A 15,035-nucleotide genomic window follows, 5' to 3' on the forward strand; every position below is an offset into this window, starting at 1 on the left:
GTCGTCGAGGTATTCTTGGCTTCAATTCCCTGCAGGTGCTAAGTATGTGAAGGGTTTTGCCTTAACACTGTACCCGCACCTGTCTTACAGTTACTTGGTTGCCAAGGTAAGGGGTATTTTCCCGCTTACTTTTGAATCTTTTTGAATTTTTGAAATTCGAAGAGTTGGTGAAGGATAAGAACAGTCCAAACTGTTGAAACGTCGTGCGACGGTTTCTTCTGACTGTGTCAGGACGTGCAGGAAGTTATGGTGACGTGACAGTACATGGTCATTCCAGACGCTTTTTCAGGCGCGTGGGCGCGATTTTTCGGGCTCGTGGCCGCGAAATTAATGGCACGCGTCCTTTCAACAGCTGTTGCCAGCTTGCTTTTTGCCACGTGTCATAGTTTCATTGCACCTGCGATTTCTCTCTTTTCCGCATTAAATTCATCGCATTAATTGCGATTAGTATATAAAGGGGGAGAGGGTCCTTTGTAATCCACACTTTCACTTCATCTTCAAACGATTTCCGGCGAATACTCACCTTTTCAGTCGAGCATTCTCTTGAAATCGTTTTCTTTCATACCTGCAAGATGTCTTCTCACGATCTTGAGGCTACAGCCCAGGAGGCTGGGGTGTACGCCGATGACAAGAGTACTGCTGGCGAGTGCCAGTGTGCTCTGCCTGTCGATCTATATCAGTACATCGTCAGGAAGTTCAAGCTCGAGTCTTTCGAGCCTGAGTTTCCTGAACCTCATCAGACGGTGTATGATGCCCCCAGAGGCAAGATCGGGGTATATGCCGCATTCTTTGTCTATGGGAATCTTAGGTTCCCGTTGACGAAGTTTGTGTACCGTGTTCTGGAGAGGCACGGTGTACACCTGACCGAGGTACACCCGATGGCGATCGCGAAGATTCGCCACTTCGAGTGGGTGTGCCGGATTCTGGGCGTTGAGCCCTTCGTCGACCGCCTGATGACCTTCTTGTAAGGCCCCGTTACCGGTAGCCCTACTTTCGTGTTGGATTTACTCATGAACACAGTTCTAAATACCAGAGTTAATTAAAACATTTACGCGGAATATAAAACTTTCATAAAACTTTACATAATTCATAACTTGTCTCAAAACATCCTTTGTCTTTCAACATTAAAGCATTAAATTAAAACATCATAAGTCTTCAGATGCCAGATTCTTGTTCAGTGCCATGTGTCTCCTCAAGCGAGCTGCCTCATCCTACTCACCTGCGTGCATACTAAAAGTCAGCTACGCTGAGTGAGTTCTAGTTAATCACATAATCATACAATACATTCTTACGCTTCATACTTAATCTCTTAACTTTCTTTCATATACACCTAAGTGCTTTTACTTTCATTTTTACTTTCATACTTTCTTTACATTCATAATCATACGTTCATTTTTACCTTCATGCTTTCCTTACATACATAATCATACTTTTTAAAGAGCCTTTCGCCCTATAACCTCACAGATATTATAAGGGTCTGGTCCCTAGTTTTCGAATATTAGAAGGGTTCGATTCCCTAACATCACAGATATTATAAGGGTCTGGTCCCTATCATCACAGATATTATAAGGGCCTGGTCCCTAGTTTTCGAATATTAGAAGGGTTCGATTCCCTAACATCACAGATATTATAAGGGTCTGGTCCCTATCATCACAGATATTATAAGGGTCTGGTCCCTAGTTTTCGAATATTAGAAGGGTTCGATTCCCTAACATCACAGATATTATAAGGGTCTGGTCCCTATCATCACAGATATTATAAGGGTCTGGTCCCTAGTTTTCGAATATTAGAAGGGTTCGATTCCCTCTTCGTTACCATACAACCATACATCATACCTCGAGTATTAGTAGGGCTCGGTACCCTTTTCGTAACCGTACATTATCATTTCTTTCTTCTATTATCTCTATCATGTTCATACACATAAACATACATAACATACTTACCTTATACATAGCGTTACAACCTGACAGTACGTGCAATATCCGAAGATCGTTCACGTACTATCAAGCAATCATTCATACATTTCACATTATCCACATAAGGCATACACTTATCTCTTAGGATAAGTGTATTAACAAACATATTGAGTATGCACACAGCCCCGAAAACGTAACACATAAATGGGGCTAGAAACTCACCTGAACACGGTTACGTTCTCCGTTGATCGTAATCCCTTTCTTCAGTTGTGCACGGCTGACTGTATAACAAGTATACATATCAATTTAACTATCACTACTTATAACATCTTTCTAGTCTTAATTACTACCCACAACGAACAGGGGTCCGGGGGCAGCGCCCCTGGCAGCGGGGTCTAGGGGCGGCAGCCCCTAGCAGGGTCCAAGGGGCAGAGCCCCTGGCTGGGGTCGAGCTGCCAGGTCAGCTTGGAAAAATTTTATTTCCATTAACTGTCTTAACACATTTTTCATTAGATTTTTAATTTTTTTCTAATCGAACTAGACTTTAGGCGAAGTTAACCTTAGGCGAACTTAGCTTTAGGCGAAGTTAACCTTAAGCGAACTTAGCTTTAGGCGAAGTTACCAGATAGGCGAACTTAGCTTTACAGCGAAGTTGCCATCAGGCGAACTTGGCTTCAGGCGAAGTTGTCATCAGGCGAACTTGGCCTCAGGCGAAGTTACCAGTTAGGCGAACTTAACTTTACAGCGAAGTTGCCATCAGGCGAACTTAGCTTGCAGGCGAAGTTCATCAGGCGAACTTAGCTTGCAGGCGAAGTTCGTCACTTTGAAGGCGAAGTTGCCCAGATGAAGGCGAAGTTGCCCAGATGAAGGCGAAGTTGCCCAGGCAGCCGCTGTTTTAGTTTCTGATCGGCATTTCGAGCGATTTTAACACCCTTGCTAAGGTTCAATATCACCCACTACGCTACCCGACCATTTTTGGTCGTTTATACACTAACAAGCTTGGATCTTTAAACTTCAAAGATCAAGAATCATACCTTTTTGGGCTTGTTTGGATCTCGTTTACTTGCTTATCACCACTAATCGCTCTCTCTCTCACTCGGGTCTGCCGGATCTGCCCGGATCTGCCATCGGTCCGGCGGCGAAGTTAGTGTGGTATGTGTGTGTTTTTGGAGTGTTAGGGAGTTTGGTGAAAAATGAAGATATTTTGGGATTTTGGGGGTATTTATATCCCTGAAATCTCATTCTCATTTAACCCCTCTCAATTAATCCAAGTCCAAGACCCGCTCCCTAACCGATATTAATTAATTACGCGAAATCACTAAACATAACTTCCTTTATTCATCATTAAAATTTTTAGGATGTTACACTTCTACTCTTGGAGGTGCATCCAGGGGTGGTACACTCTGATAACCCGTATCAAGGGTTTGAAGATTTGCGCAACCGAGCGCAGTCTTCGTTCGTGGAAGCGGGAGTTCTTTTATATCTCCGCTCGAGCCATCCCCCTTGCCATGAAGTTCAAGAATGGGCAAGCACTCCCCAGCCTTCACGCCTCCAACTACCAGGAGGCGGAATGGTTTTCAAAGATTTCCCGAGTCCAATCTCCGGTTTACCGGTTTGCGGAGTCCGGGATGGTGATGCTCGGGATGAGCCGGGTGTGGAAGGATGCGGAGGCGCAAAAGATCCCGATCGTCCTTGAATACGGTTTGAACTCTGTTCCTTACGGTATGCTCTGTCTTCTTTGTTTGTATAGGTTTGTCTTCTAACTGTTTTTCTTTTATTTCAGAGGGGAACGACTTGCAGTCGCTCTTGTATCCGCGGGAGGCTGATAGTCCCGCTCGGATGGGTACTCGTGATCTAGATGAGAACGAGTTGCCCATCCTTGAACAGACGGCGGATCGGTTCGTGGAGGTCTACCCGCCAGGCCACAAGATCCTGAGCGCCAGGCGGCCAGGTAAGGCGTTATTCAACCCTCGACCCCTCAATGCAGAAACCTCTGCTGGAATTCCTCTAATCTTGTGTTCTGATGAGGAATCCGCAGATGGTCCTCCGTTGGTGCGGAAGAAGAAGGCTGCCGGCGGGAAGGGAAAGGCGAAGGTGGCCTCCACTGCCGATCCGGTGCCTCGGTCTGATTCAGAGACCGAGAGCGAGGAGGTGGCGGGGAACCCGGGTGGTGATAGGACCACTGTTCCGGAGGCTGCGACTGTCACCTCCGGAGAGCCCAGGATGACGACGGTGAGCGGCGTAAAGAGGCCGACTCCATCGGGTTCGTCCCCGCCTGTCCGCACTTTTAGGCTCAAGAAAACCTGTAAGTACAAATTTCCTTTATTTTTAACTTCGTAGCTTTCCATCATTAATACTTATCTTCTTTTGTGCAGGCGTGGATGCTACCGCATTCCAGGGTGGATCGGGGAGGAGTACCTCCGGACCCATGACGGTAGGCTTGGTCAGCCTACCTGAGGCGACGACCCAGGCGGCTGCGCCTGCTTCGGTTGGTTCAGTTGCTCACCCAGTTGAGCCAACTGTTCCAACTGTGATGACATCAACGCCGGCTGTCAGTGCCATATTTACTGAATCTTTCACTGAGCCGGCGGTGACTATTTCTGCGGGTACTTCCTCAGCGGCGACCACGGTTGTGAGTTCACCTCCGGTGAGTTCACCTCCGTTGGTTTCTACCGCGGCGGCCTCTATGCCTCCGACGTCGGCAGCTACGGCCGACCCTTCAGGTATGCTCGGGGCTTCTCGCCAACCTCTGCCTCCTTCCCATCTGCCTGACCTCTTGGATGGGTTTCCCTTGGGTTCAGGTGATGGGTTTGGCGGCTATCGGCCTGTTGTCGACCCTACAGGTGCGTAGAGTTCTTTTGGCCTTTTTTTTTTTTTTTATATATCATCTTTTCCTAACTGCTTTTTGTTTTTTGCAGTGTCGGATTCCAATGAAGTGTATGTTCCACGATGGAACATCCGCCGAGGAACAACCCTTCGCACGCCTGTGGAGTGCGTGGATTGGGCTCGTCACGCAGCTCCCAGTGGTGCGTTGGGGGAAGCCATGGCTAGCTACCAGGAGGGTAGGCTAACCAATGAGCTTCGGGTTCTCCTGGCCCGGATGCAGCCGCGCGTCGAGCTGCTTTGTCGTGAAAACGACAAGTTAAAAGCAGCTCGCATCCAAGAAGTAGCTCAGGCGCGGGCTGTCCGGGAGGAGAATAGGAGGCTTACCGCAGTGGCTGCGGAAAAGGAGAAGGCCTTCAAGGCCCTCGAGGTTGAAGTTCAGGCCCGGCTCGAGGCCCGTTCCAAGGCTGCCCAAGCTGTTAACGAACAGCTTCGGCTGGCTAAGGAAACTGCGCGGAACGCAACCGAGAGGGCCACCAAGGCTGAAGCTGTTGCTGAGCCTTTACGCCTCGAGAATGAGGAACTTAAAGCCAAATTAGAGGCGCTCCAACAGGCTCATGATGACTTGGCGATGGAAGACGCCAAGAAGCTCCAAGAGATCTTGGACCAGAGGGGGGTGCTTGACCATACTGAGCGGAAGCTAAAGGGCGTTGAAGAGGCTGCGGCTAAAGAAGTGTTGCTTGCCAACCTCAACAAAAGTGAAGCCGAACGCGCCCGTAACCAAGCTCAAGCTGCCCTCCAGGAGGCTCTGGTTGCTAAGGAATTGCTTCTTCGAGAAGCGTTGTCTCAGGTAAGCTTCGCTTCATAATGTCTTCGCGCTTTTCTTTGTAAATAGAAAAGGTTTTGATACTTATATTTTTTTTGTAGGTTGTGCATCGGGTCTTCACGGATACGTCATACCACGATGCCATGAGCGCAGCCCTCAACGCTTCTCATGAGGATGGGGAAAAGGCCGGCTTCCTGCTTGGTCTAGGGTTCGTTGAGAAAGGCATCCCGCCTTCCAACTTCCCTTTGTATGATGTGGATACTGAAGCTGTTTATGACCAAGCAGTGAATCAGTATGCCGCCTTCCCGCATCCGGTGGTGGAGAAGGTGAACGAAGTTGCTGCTGCTGATGATGGGCTAGCTATCCTTAAAGCTTTCCTTGAACCGCCACGCTCTACTGATGGTGCTGGTCCAAGTGGAAGTGGTCCTAAAGCTTGATCCTGAAGATTCCTTCCCACTGTTAGGATAGGTTTAGCTTGTATAGATTTATATTCTTGTAGGCGGGTAGTTACCCGACCATTCTTGTAATGAATATTATGAAATATAAATCTTTGTGCGGGTAAGACCGCTACTTTCACTGGATTACTTGCTTTATAAACGTTATATGACTTGCTCATGCATACTTTAGTTTAAATTAGCAATTTTCCAAGTGTTTAGAATAAGTTAACCTTTGAACGTGGTAGATAATAGGTTGAAGTTTTGCTTCCTCTTTCGTGATTGTGCGGGTAGGACCGTCACTTGCTCTTAGTAGGATGGCTAAACTTTACCTACATCTGACCTGCGTGGAGGTTTTCCTCATCTTTTTAGAAATTTCTAAGTGTTTAGGATAAGTTAACCTTTGAACGTGGTAGATAATAGGTTGAAGTTTTGCTTCCTCTTTCGTGATTGTGCGGGTAGGACCGTCACTTGCACTTAGTAGGATGGCTAAACTTTACCTACATCTGACCTGCGTGGAGGTTTTCCTCATCCTTCTGTTAGAAATTTTCTAAAGTATTTTGAATAAGTTAACCGTTCGACGCGCGGTTGTCAATAGGTTCGGTTTCCTCTCATGATTTGTGCGGTTAGGACCGGCACTTTCATTTAGTTGGATGACCAAAGTTTACCTATGACTGACCTGCGTGAAGGTTTGCCGTTTTTTGGGTTTATGCGGGTTTTGCCGCCTTCCCCACGCAACGACTTTCCACGTAATTATGCGGTTAAAACCGGCATTAGTGTTGAATAAATTAACCGTTCGACGCGCGGTTGTTAATAGGTTAGTGTTCAGTTTCTTCTACCATGATTCGTGCGGTTAGGACCGGCACTTTCATTTAGTGGGATGACTGAACTTTACCTTTAACTGACCTGCGTGAAGGTTTGCCGTTTTTTGGGTTTATACGGGTTTTGCCGCCTTCCCCACGCAACGACTTTCCACGTAAATATGCGGCGAAAACCGGCATATCCGTGTTGAATAAATTAACCGTTCGACGCGCGGTTGTTAATATGTTAGTGTTCAGTTTCCTCTATCATGATTCGTGCGGATAGACCGGCACTTTCATTTAGTGGGATGACTGAACTTTACCCTTAACTGACCTGCGTGAAGGTTTCCGTTTTTTGGGTTTATGCGGGTTTTGCCGCCTTCCCCACGCAACGACTTTCACACTTATGTATGCGGTGAAGACCGGCATATCCGTGTGGAAAGTTCATAGGTATAAACGTAAAATCATCAGCGTCGATGTTCTAAGGAGAATCATTTCCATTAGAAGTGGCTCTGGGCCTTTTCTTTACAAATTTGGAATTGATCTACATGCAAACTGTGTAATTGAGCTCCCTTCCATGTTGGGATGGGAGTGCCATCGAGCCGATATGCACCTGGTTCGGGATCTCGTTGTTTACGCAGTATGTAGTTTCCAACATTGAAGCTGCAATTTTATTCGTGTTTTCCCCAACTGGGGTTCTACACGCATCAGCCTGCTCAGCGTTCATTGCGCCACGAGGTGCGCGAGCGTCCCATCTCTGACAAATGCTTCGACCATGTCCTTTACGTCTGTGCATTCTTCATTGTTGTGGCCTTTTGTCCTGTGAAAGTCACAGTATTTGCTCCGATCAGCATTGTGACGATGTCGGATTGTTGGAGCCTTTGGCCATGGGAGCTCCTCAGTGGCGAATATCTCGGTGACGCTCTTGGTGAGTGGCGTCCATCTGGAGTTCTGGTTCGACTGTACGTTATCCCTTCCGCCTAACCGATGTTGCAAGCCGGATGAGGTGTCAAAATTTACCCTTGACTGCCAAATGCCTAGCTTCCGCTTTTTGTTTAGTCGGGCGGTAAGGACGTTGTTTTACCTTGTTTTCTGGGTGTAGAGGTTTGTGCTCTGGGGGAGATCTCTACCCCGTTGCTTCTCCGTTTCCGCAAAGCGTTTTGCTACTGTCATGATGGCATCCCATGTGGATGGCATGCCATCTTTACCCGTTAAGGTGCGGATGAGCTCTGGGTCGTTCGCGCCGTGGATGAAAGCAGCGCGAACAAGATCTTCGCTGATATTACCCAGACTTAGCTTCTTTGAGTTGAAGCGAGTGATGAAGTTTGGCAAAGATTCATCTTCCTCTCGAATGCATTTGAGGATTGTCCATTGCTCTTCGGTATACTTTCTTTGTTGGCTGAAGTGTTGGCTAAACTTCTGTTGGAAGTCTGCCCAGTCGTAGATGTGGTTGACCGGTAGACGATCGAACCACGCTCTAGCTGGCCCAACAAGCGTCATTTGGAACATGTAACACCACGTAGGTTCCGTCCAATTACTGACGGTTGCCCCCGCTATGAATTTGTTTAAATGATCGTCTGGATCAGATATACCATCGTAAGTGCCGATGTTGGACATCTGTTTGGCACTTTTCGGGGCGATTGCTTCCGCAATGTCCCTTGCAAATTTGGACGTTCCCGCATTTGCCACAGTTTGTCTGAATGTTTTGGAGAAGTCACGTGGGTTCCCACCCGCGTTTTTTGGTTTGAAGGTTTCTCCAAAATTCCTTCTCGTTTGGAAGTCCGTTTCTTTACGCTTCCCTTTCGCCCTGTGGCGAGGGTTTGCGTCAGTGTCGGATTCCTCCCGATCATCGTCCGAGGACTCGCACTCACTGCTCATGTTGAGCTGTTGAGTGCTTCCAAATTCGTCAGCCTGTTGGACGGAACGCAAGCGTTCGTCCAACTCAGCTTGGAATTTCTTCTGACGTGCCTCCGCCCAGGCTTTAACTTGTTCAAGTGTTTGGCGGGGGAGTCTCGTCTGTTGTCTTTCCGCCTGGGTATTATTGAATCCCAGGGGATGGTTGTTTACTGCACTTGCCCCAGCTTGGGTAACTGGGGTAGTGTTCGTAAAATTTACTGCACTTGCCCCGGCTTGGGTAACCGGGGTAGTGTTCGTAAAAACTGTGTAGTCGCCGGTATTCCCCCCAGTAGTTGGGGTTGTGGTTACCGGAGTTTCTTTAACCATCTTTTCAGAAGTTTGAAAAAACTGAAAAGAAATGAAGTTCTAGCTTTTATGCACGGATGGCGCCAATGAAGAAACACTAATGGACCCCGGGCAGATTACGGATAATCTGGGGGTTAGATAGATGTTTCCCACGAGGGGTTAGACCCGGCAAAGATGGTTCTTCTGATAACCTTCAAAACAGACACCGTGAGCTCGTCACTGAGAAGGGGGGGTACCTCCTTGTGACCACCCTCCGGCGTGAGAATCAGACTAGATTGCTCTTGAATATAAGTGTATATTAAGAGATTGCTAGAGCAGATATCATGTATAATATGTAAGATACAAGATAGTATATGATAAGATAAGATGATCATACCATTTGGGGTATTTATAGCCGAAGATGGGTTTCCAAGAAGGTATAGCCGGCTGAATAGTATTCCTGTTCTACCAACTGTGGCCTACGCACGTGCCATGCTGGTAGTTGGTGGGTAGGCAGCGGCTGATAGTGACCAGGCCTGTTGTGTACTATTCCTTTTCCACCAACTACCGGCTATGCACGTGGTATGACAGGAGTTGGTGAGTAGGCAGCGGCTAATAGTGACATACAGTACAAGAGCATGCTGCTCGCCATACTGTTGTCAATGAGCTGTCGTATCTTTGGTTAGATCTTTTGCCCATACCTCGTCAGGTACAGTACAAAAGATCTTCCCGTATCGTACGGACTGGCTTATTTGGGCGGGAGTATTCCCCCTCCCGCCTTTGTGCGGGATTGTTCCCGGCTTTGCTCATTCCTTCAGGTGACAACTGAATTATTGAGAGCTAAGTGCCTTGTGCGTGTAGCCTTGCTGCGCGGGTGGCCTTCCCTGATGGCTTGTATCCGCAGCTGTGGGAACAGGCGGAGTACTTCACCATTGGGAGGCATTTCCTGCGGGAACAGCTTGCGTACTGCGCGTAAGGACGTCACGTCTCTGAGCATGGTGGGTCCTGCGGATCCAGTTGGTTTCTGCGCAGACGTCTCTCTTCAAGGTGAGTCCTGCGGGTCCAACTGGGCTCTGCTGGGACCTACCTCTTCAGTGAGCCTGGGCCAGTAGGCTGTAACTGGTCTATGAGATCTCATAGTTAGATTTAGTTTAACATGTACGATTAAACACCCAATGAAACACTTCTGAAAACTTGATAACTATTCTATAATATTTCTCCATAAATTAAGTAAATTTAATTATTAAGTTTTAATCAGTGAACACCCAATGACAAAGATCTTTTATCAGTGGTTCCATTCTTTTGAACGAGGGATGGTCAACAAGACGACAATTCATTCTTGATCTCTTTAGGATTGCTCAGTCGACTCATCCCTATATGTCAGTAGCAAGAGTGTGCGTTCGTGGATGTAACAAGGGAGGTAGTAGATACTAGATAGGGGTCGTGCAAGACGACAATTCACCACTTTTGGGCCGCCATCTTGACCTCATCTAGTGCATGCATGCCAACCGGTCATGAAATATGTTAACAAATTTTCATTCTTATAAAACATCCTTTCAATAAGATAATTTCGTACACTTTAACAAATATATAGTTTTTTAAGTACATATAAGTTTAATAAAGCATTTACACATATTATTTTATGTGTATAACTTTACAGAAACCAACCAATTAAGTTGAGTTACAAAATGAACTCACAGTGTAATACATCGATCAAACATACTAATATTCGACCGCAAATAAAAATGTATCAAAGGTAGTTTAAGTATGGTCACTCGCAATTTGAACTCAACCTATTGTTGACTATGCCTGCTAATCTTTGTTGCAACAATGAGGGATCAATCCGAGCTTGATTACTCGCCTGCAAGAACTGTTGATGAGTTAAGTGAGGACCATAATGTAAAACCCTAAACTCTATTATATGTTTTACAAAACTAGAAAATAGACCACATATGAATATTTAATCTGTTTAATTAACCATAACAAGTTTAATCCTAACAAGTTATTTATTTATTTTTTACATCTAAGGCGTGCTCGTTTCACATGATGCCTAAGAATTCAAGGAATTAGTTGTTGTGTTCGTAAGAAACTTACCTCAGATCGGATGGTGTGAAGTAACCGTTCGCTGGCTCTAATCGAAGTGCAACTTATAATGTTAAGCCCTTCTTCGACAAGCATGTTTAATACTCTCGAAAGGAGGAACCCATCTTGAATTGAACAACTATTGATCATAATCTGGACTCCACCATTGCAACTGTCGACGACGCCTGTATTTGGGAGAAAATTGTTTAAGCTCTTATTTGTATAACTATTCATTGACACTAAGTTCTTGAGATGATCTCTTTTGACACCTAACACTTTGATGTTTTCCTGCATGTGTCTGATATACTTCACTGTTTGGTCCACTTGATCCGTTGTAGAACGCTTTCCCTAGACGTCAAATCCGACAAAAAATCATCATATCGATCTGGTGATATTTAAACTTAATTATGATTACTTGTATTATGTCCATTAAAACATTATTTGTATTATGTTGCTATTAAGCGTAGGTATTAACTATATATTAGAGTAGTATATTTAGCTCATGCTTATGTTTTGTTATAATTATATTGTATCTAGTTCATATGTATAGGAGATACTTCATATTGGTGTATTATTATATATATCTATATAAATTAAGAGGGTTCATGATAAATGAAAATTATTAAAATTTATACCTTAACACTCTTATGGTATCATAGCCAAAATGCTTAAACACCCTACTAATCCTATCATCCGCCACCTCAAATCCTGTTCTCTCTTTTTTTTCCGATCTATTGCCAGCAATAAACCGAAAAGTTTAGCCACGGCTAAAGGAAAATCCCTCTGACTCCCTCCACCCCATTTATTTAGTAACAAATAGTCACAACAAGATTCGTGTTCTATACGAAACCAAAGTAACCTACTCAATTACTCATCATCGGCTAAGCTATTTAGACTATACGTAAAAGGATACAAAGTTCTACAACACGTACATAAATGACACCCGACCACCAGCAAATTGTATTTGGTCCATATTTAATTATTTATAGAAGATATTGGTGTATAATTATCCCTATTTAGGGTTCAATATGATCAGTGAGATCGAATTAATCAAATTTGATACCATAAACACTTTTATTAGCCGTTGTTACATGGTTAGACTGCATAACTACCTTTGTACGCGTATTTAAACATCTATTTTATCCGTTTACACTCTCCAAGTCAATCGAAATTTTCATGTTAGCCATTATATTGTCATTTCTTGTTCTTTCAAACTACCAAAATTGTTTTTTCCCTTTGATATCCCAACAATATCTAGGGTTCTTTTCCTTTCTTTTATATCTAACATTTCAACTAATTAATTAATTCCAAATTATCAAAAGTCTACACTAAGAGACATAAACAAGGAAAATATTTAAATCTTGATAAACATATTAACATAGGTTTGTAAACCCTAAAGCTCACCTTGATGAACTCAAGAGGAAGTAGACTTCTAAGTGAGGCATAAAGATTAGCCATTTGTTTCCTTCTCTCCTTCTCATTTTGTCTATGAATCAACTTCTTGTAATTTGTATGATCATCAGCCGTAGACGAACTAGGGTTAGTTAACAAAGACCCATCTTTATTATGCTTTGTTCTAGCCTTGTTAGCCTGATGATTAATATTCCTATCCTTGGAAACATGATCATGAAGATCCATTAGAAATTCTAGAATAATAAATGAAGTAGTGATTGTTGGAGATAATAATCTGCTTAATTAAATAGGATATGAGATCAACAGTAGGGACTGATGATCAGATCAGGTGATACAATGAAGATTTTTGTAGGAATCTTTGATATCATATTTTTGACTTTCGTTGGAAATAATTTGGACACCCTAAACCAGACAAGTGCTTTTCCTTTTTTAAAGTTATTTATTTAATATGTATTTTTAGTGTTTGTTTTATTATGAGAAAATTCCCAAAAAAGCCCTTTTAGAGAGAAGTCTCATTTTAGCCTTTTTTTTTCTCAAAATCTTTTATAATTTAGACTTGCAAGAAGCTTTGAAAAAAGATAAAAATAAAGAGGGAGCAGACCAAATTTCGAAAGAAAGTCAGGTAAAATACGAGATTTGGGGAAATAATGCCGTGCAAGTCCAAATTATTTTGTAATCTTGGAGGAAAAGTCCATATGTTTTCAAATCTTTTTTATTCAAAAAACCGTCTTGAGAGGCTGTTTTTTTATGTTCCCTACATTTCCCGTCCATATTGTCAAATTCTTAGAAAAATATATTTTTTACAATTATACCCATTAACCACCACCACCACCACCTTGAACCACCACCATCACGTCGGCCCCACCCCATCACCACCACCGAACCATCACCACCTTGAGCCAAGGTGGTGATGGTTCGGTGGTGGTGATGGGGTGGGGCCGACGTGATGGTGGTGGTTCAAGGTGGTGGTGGTGGTGGTTAAGGGGTATAATTGTAAAAAATATATTTTTCTAAGAATTTGACAATATGGACGGGAAATGTAGGGAACATAAAAAAACAGCCTCTCAAACGGTTTTTTGAATAAAAAAGATTTGGAAAAATATGGACTTTTCCTCCAAGATTACAAAATAATTTGGACTTGCACGGCATTATTTCCCCAAATCTCGTATATTACCTGACTTTCTTTCGAAATTTGGCCTGCTGCCTCTTTATTTTTATCTTTTCCCAAAGCGTCTTGCAAGTCCAAATTATAAAAGATTTTGAGGAAAAAATGACTAAAATGAGACTTCTTTATCTAAAAAGAGTTATTTTGGGAATTTTCCCTTTTATTATTTAATGATACATGTGTATACATTTATAACCTGTCACTTTGAAGCTTTCAAATCAATGGAAACCTTTTGATCAAGCTAGTGATATTTTAAAACTAAAAGATTGACGTAGAGACAATTATAAAGTGTAAATTAAAGAATATTTTATACGAACACCCAACCCGTCTTTTATACGAACACCCCACTAACTGCCTATTATACGTTTTGTGCTGGGCTATAGAAAACGTATAAGTCCTTACCTAGCTTGAAAACAGTAACGTGGTTGTCAGCTCTTGTATGGTGACTAAGCTACATGCAAACCTATACGTCACATATAAGGATTTTTTTTCAAACCTTGGTTAGATTTTGATTTGTATTTGCTAACGCGTAGCTTATAGGAGGACTCGCTAGGCTTAAGTTCAATTATTGGATTAGGGCTAAGAAGGATTCGGTTCGGTTACTAGCTAGGCAAAACCAAAACCAAAACCAAAATCAAGTCATCGGTTTTTTTGAATTTACAAACCGTTCGGTTTCGGTTTTTTGATTATTTCGGTTCGGTTATAGTGTATTAGAATATCACATATATATTGAATTCGAAAAACAAAAATATACGTGAGTTACGGGGAACTAGGGGTGGCAAATGTGACCCATGGTTTGAATGGGTTGTAATAAAATGTACATAATGGGTCAAGCTAAAAAAATGATTGAATTGGGTCAAAACGGGTTGACATTTTTTTATGGAACGAGAAAAACGGAAGAAACTTTTTAGTTTTTTTTTTTACATTTTTAGGTTTTTATTTATATTTCGAGTTATGATTTTTAATTATTTTTTTGAATATTTTAGTGAGGGTTTTTGAAATCTCAACCCATTTTGACTCATTTCAAAAACCCCTCATTAAAAAATAATTAAAAAATCATAACTTGAAAAATAAATCAAAAACTAAAAAAAGTAAAAAAAAACTAAAAATTTTTCTCCATTTTTCTCGTTTCATAAAAATAAAACCAAAAACAAAAAAAACTCAAGAAATGTCAACCCGTTTTGACCCGTTTCAATCATTTTCTTTTTTTAGTTTACCTATTCTGACCCATTATATACATATTATTACAACCCAATCAACCCATGGGTCACATTTGTCACCCCTACGTGGAACCATGCGAATACAAAATTGCTAGAGTAATAGGGAGTTCAAAATTCAACAAAGTTCTTAACAAAACACACTAAAAGTTTAGTCTTAGTCTTTATCAATTATCTT

Source organism: Bidens hawaiensis, unplaced genomic scaffold (assembly GCF_021521415.1).
Source record: "Bidens hawaiensis isolate Kalapana, Puna unplaced genomic scaffold, B.hawaiensis_p1.1 tig00004357_1, whole genome shotgun sequence".
NCBI classification, from domain to species: domain Eukaryota; kingdom Viridiplantae; phylum Streptophyta; class Magnoliopsida; order Asterales; family Asteraceae; genus Bidens; species Bidens hawaiensis.